The following is a 5,424-nucleotide window of genomic DNA, read 5'->3' on the forward strand; positions in this document are numbered from 1 at the left end:
AGTACTCCGAAATCTCTCAGATCTTACCCAGACTATAGTGGAGAGTCCTTGAAGCCTTCAAGATTATTTAGACTTTCATGGTTTGTTCCAACTTTCTATAACAACTGAATGCATTGAACATGGTCTTATCACGAATTAATATTGAATCTTCATGCTGTATGGTCCTGTATGGGTTGAAATTTGCATATTAAGCTTCATGCTCTTTACATGTACATAAAGACTGATATTGTTGGTAAAGCATTGCTTTGAGAGAGCTCCGTTTGCTGGGACACAAATAATACTCCATCTGTCTGGAATATTTAGGCAAAGCCCTGATGGGCTAGGCCATTTATTAAAAATCAGTATGGTAACCTAGAAAATATCCAAATATAGAAGACATGATCCCAGAAAAGGTGAGGGCACACCCGCCACAGCCCTGAGCGAGGAACGAGTGACAGGGCCTCCTCACCCGAGGCCAAAGCAAAACCACTGCCAACACGAAGGGGAAGGGGAAGTACGGACGAATAAACGAAACGTTCACTATATGGCCCCTGCTCATATAGTCACCTTAGAAAAAGAAGCAAAAAAATATGAAACTTCCATGATAAAGTAGAAGTAAGGATATAAAAAACCTGACTAACTAAACAGATTACAATTTACTGTAGTAACCTAAATAGAGATAACTGCATGCATGGCCCATGCTCACACAGACACCAAACAAGCAAATTAAGAAGAGCCTAGGCATGAGTATTGATAATGTGCAAAATATATGGCCCCTGCTAAGATAGCAATCTACATGTAACTTAAGTAATTTGAAGTGTTTCTATAGTATAGGAAGATGAAAAGATTAACAGTAGCCCATTAAGTAACTATGATACTTGGCTAACAAAGGCAGCAAGTATGAAATAGTTGTGGTTCATGCAGTCAGCATTCTTCTGTACATGCTGTATTGTTCAGACATGCACAGATGACTTACCTAGAACTAGACATCACAAGGTAATAACAGTTGTTCACTTACAGACTGACTCAAGTCTGATTCAAGTTAACCGCGCACCGGTGGCTCAGGTGGTTGAGCATCGAGCTACCATGCAGGAGGTCGTGAGTTCGACTCCGGCAGGACCAACACCCAGGCTCTTAAAATAACTGAGGGGAAAGTGCTGCCTTTGTGATTACACCAGCAAATGGTTAGACTTTCAAGTCTTCTCGGATAAGGACTATAAACCGTAGGCCCCGTCTCACAACCCTTCAATGTTCATAAACTCTGTGGGAGGTTAAAGATCCCACACACTAGTCGAAAAAAGTAGGGCATGTAGTTCCCGGTGTTGTGGTCTGGTCTTTCCTTCAACAATGTAGTCGGCTTGGCGTAATTTTCTGAATGGACTACTGATCGATGAGACCACATAACAGCAAAAACAGACAGTAGTCAAATTGAAGGAGTCTAAGTGCTGAAACTGGTAAAAAAAATGTGGTAAAATCTGAGACGGGCAACTATCGATGTTTTTAGTGATACCAACACGCGGTACAATCCCAAGTTGTCTGGCATTGGAACCTAGGACACCAGAAAATGCTGAAAGGGTTGTAAGAATGTGACTTAATCTTTTGGAAATTTTCACTGGAGAGCAAAGTAACACATACAGCCAAAGAATATGTCACTTGTTTGCAATACCAAATGATAATAAAAGGCGTTCGTCGCAGGTGACCCAATACGTAAATACTATACGTAAAAATAACACTTCTATGTAAATAGTATTACTGAAACTTAAGGGAACATCGATAAGTGCTAGTGGGCCCACACACAAAAATTGATTCTGCACATACAGTGCACCTCAATAAATGAATTAGATGACTACTTGGCCCTTGCTCACATAGTCAGAAGACTTAATACTAGATGTAATGAGCCACGAAGGAAGCTGTATGTGTGGATACAGCCAAGTATTTGTTAAGGGAGGCCAGGATGCCAAACCCGCCTTACTGATTCATGTCATCACGACAAGGAAATAATTGCAATGACGAAGAAAGAGTCAGCTTGTCAGAAGTAAGCTAATTGAATGACTGTCTCCACGCACACAAAACGTATTCTAACTACACTAAACAAACTATTATGAAATTTAAATGAACACGAAGACATGGCCCCTGATGTAGACATGCTGTCATGTGTTTCATTAATTCAAAATAGAAAATAATGAATACTGGTTAAAATGCAACATGAAAAAGGCAGCATACGGGTAATAACATTACATTTTATCGCATTACATATAAAGGTCTCCCTACGAGATACGCAATTTATTATTATTATTATTATTATTATTATTAACAATAATAATAATAATAATAATACTCCCACCAGGAGTAAATACTCCTCGATAATGAGCGATCGTCAAGTCTAATAAACAAAGGTAACGACGGCAATGGGACTGAAGCACAAAGCGACAGGCCCTCGTCCAGCAGGTGTTCTATGGAACAGCAGCATACTGCTAAAAGAACACGACAAAAGTGGAGTAAGGATATCAATATGATAGTAATGGAATGTTATTACAAAAGTAAACCAATATACCGCTCTCACCGGTGGCTCAGCTGGTTGAGCATCGGGCTGTCATGCGGGAGGTCGCGGGCTCGAACCCCGGCCGGATCAACACTCAGGATCAAGGAGAAAGTGCTGCCTTTGTAATGACATCTGCAAATGGTTAGACTTTCAAGTCTTCTCGGATAAGGACTATAAAAAACGAATGTAGGCCCCGTCTCACAAATATCTTCAATGTTCATAAGTTCCCTGTGGGACCTCAAGTTTGGACGTTAAGTTCATAAGTTCCCTGTGGACATAAGTTCTCGGTGAAACAATAACCATAAGAATACGTCATGGCGGTCCCCGGTCGAAGTACCCGCTTGTTGAAGACGAGTTGATAGTCTTTGTGGGCGGGTTGGGTACGAAGTTCGTACTGTTTGGAATTGCGGATGATGTTACGCGCTTGACGAATGCGCGTTTTGCGCGGTGTCTCCAAAGGATGTTGGAGTTCGTCCAAGGTGTTTTGGCGCAACACCTCATAATTGAGTTGCACCATTCCTTCCACATTGAGAGAGTGTCTCTTGACTTTACACTCTGTCTTATCATCATTGCATCGGTACCCATAGTTTTTAGGCCCGCCCGAACAAAATTCCGTAATGTACTGACGGGGTTTAAGTTCGTTGGTGAACTCACCGAGATGGAGGCAGATTGTGACGTCAGGTTGATCGGGACGATACACGTAGAGGACGGAATCGGTGTCGTAATAGAGGAAAACTGTAGACGTGCCCAGCAGGTGAACACATTGATGTTGACATTGAGTTCCTCGCACTCGTCACCCGCAATCACGGTATAATTTCACTTCCACCCAGTTCTCATCGAGGCAACTGACGTACCGAAAGTCATGTTGGTCCGAGTCCATGAAGAGCTGGAAGGGTAGAGGGTCAAAGAAGGTTTTGACTTGCATCAGGTTATCCCTCTGTCCAAACTTGCCACACAAGGAATTGAGCATTAGTTTGGCTAAGGATCGTCGACGCGGATTGTGAGCGATCTTAGTTGGGTCGAGTTGGATTCCTTCATAACGCTCAAAGCCCTCTACATATTCCTGCGGTTGCTCTTCCGTGTCGCACCTACTACGCCTTCCGGACGCTTCCACTTTGATCTTGAGGCAAGGGTTGACATACTCGGCAAACAATTCACGGCGTGTTTCCTCAAAGTGACACACTTCATGGACTGTGAAATCACGTAGCCTATTTCCACCGCTTTTTCCAGCTCGGGGGTGCACCACGTACCGGTCAACGCCCATTTATCCTCGGTGTGATCGCACGAAAGGGATTTTTCGTGGAGGAGTGTGTCTATGTCTTGCTCCACACAGGGGCGACATAACCGGAAGGTGAGCTTTCCTTCACACCGGTAAGGCAAGAAGGGGTGAAACAAATTCTTATGTGGGACGATGTTGCACAAGGCCAGACCAAAGTACTGGGAAAGATCGGTAATGCCGGGTTCATAGAACATTCCGTTCTTATTGACCCACGGGTAGAGGGAAACGTAGTTCACATACCAGATTTCCTCACCGACTCGAACCTTGTAGTAAAGGTAGGAGGCATTCGTGCGTCCTCCGAAGAAGGCGTCGCGAGGATTCACGGGGTTAAAGACAGGAAGGGTTTTGACGAACGCAGCCACGCGAGGATCGAGTTTCTTTTGCTGCTCCCAATCACGTTCCCAGAGGGTCACGACATGGTATCCCAGGTCTCGAAGACTCTGAAGACGTTCCATGGTGGTACATCCATGCGGCGTTGATCGTGACGGCGGTACGGTTCGTGACGATTGGGGGAAACACAGGTGGCACCCATGCCAAAAACAACCCAAGAACTCAAAGACTGTGTTGCTGGTTTCGTCGAAGCCATCCAGCCTTCATCGCCGACCAGGGATTTGGTATTCACCTTGGTTGCGAGCGTGCTGGCTACGTTGCCGATGGTTTGGAAGCAGGGCTTCCTCCTGCAGGCGATGTTCTTGGCACAAGAGCCATTCCATGGCAGCCTTGGATTGGTTAGTGATGAGTCGCCATCCCTTGACAGGTTTGGAGGCGATGGTGTCTTCCTCCATGCGTTGAGTCGATAGTCATGCAGGCAAGCTCCAGCGATGGTCAATTTGTCGAAGAGACAAAAGCCGGTCTGTTCGCGGAACCCACGACGAAAGGTCAAACATCCCTCTCGGAAGAGTTTGACGTCGGAGATGCAATAGTCCACGGGATCCCTTTGCATGTCAAACTGTGCCTCGTTTCCCACTTGAGCAGTGTACCATCGCTTGGATTCAACCTCGCCTGCCGTGGTTTCAGGGGCGTACTCTTTTTTCTCAGGCATGGGACTCACGTAGTTGGCGTTCGCAGGGGTGTTGAAGAGATGTGGAAAGTACCCCTTCTTGAAATTGTTGGGATCCAAGCCAAATGTTTTCGTGAACGAAGCAAGAGCCATGGCGAAGAACGACATAGAGTCGATGAAGCGGATGTACCCACCCTTGCAAGTGAGCTCCAACAGTTTGCCACCCGTACGCGTGACCTTAAACTTTTGTTTGCGCTCGATCAAATGTTTCACAACAAAGTAAGTGTCGCAGCCCTTGAAACTGTGATCAAGAGCTGTGACGTAGCGTGTGTCCTGCTCCGAGTTCTTCCAGCCATTGCAGAAATTCTTCAATGCAATTCTCGCCACGAACGATTTGAGGGGAGACATCCTCTACCGCCATACCCACCACCAAATTAGGCACCTGCACACCCGTATCTTGCATGGCCTCTGTATCCCAAAAGACCAGTAGCAGTGGGTGGTAGATATTGTCCACCTCCTCTTCTCCCTCCGTTGCAGTATTGGGGTCATTGCGTGCCTTACGGCGGGTCAGCTTGTTTATTTGAACGATGCGTGCTCGGTCCTCGAGCTCGTCAAGGTCGGCGG

General features: G+C 45.6%; 1 protein-coding gene across 2 annotated transcripts in view; it reads right to left on the reverse strand.

Moving 5' to 3' along the window:
- LOC137967707 (D(5)-like dopamine receptor) overlaps window positions 1–161 on the reverse strand; it is an 8,833-nt gene extending 8,672 nt beyond the window's left edge. The window contains exon 1 of one of the 2 annotated variants that reach the window (XM_068814245.1): window positions 28–161. The gene's annotated coding sequence lies outside the window, so the exon portion shown is untranslated. The remainder of the gene's footprint in view (window positions 1–27) is intronic. The other variant, XM_068814246.1, reaches the window with a different exon arrangement.
- Window positions 162–5,424: the final 5,263 nt, after the last annotated feature.

This window comes from Montipora foliosa, chromosome 8 (assembly GCF_036669935.1).
Source record: "Montipora foliosa isolate CH-2021 chromosome 8, ASM3666993v2, whole genome shotgun sequence".
Classification (NCBI taxonomy): Eukaryota; Metazoa; Cnidaria; class Anthozoa; order Scleractinia; family Acroporidae; genus Montipora; species Montipora foliosa.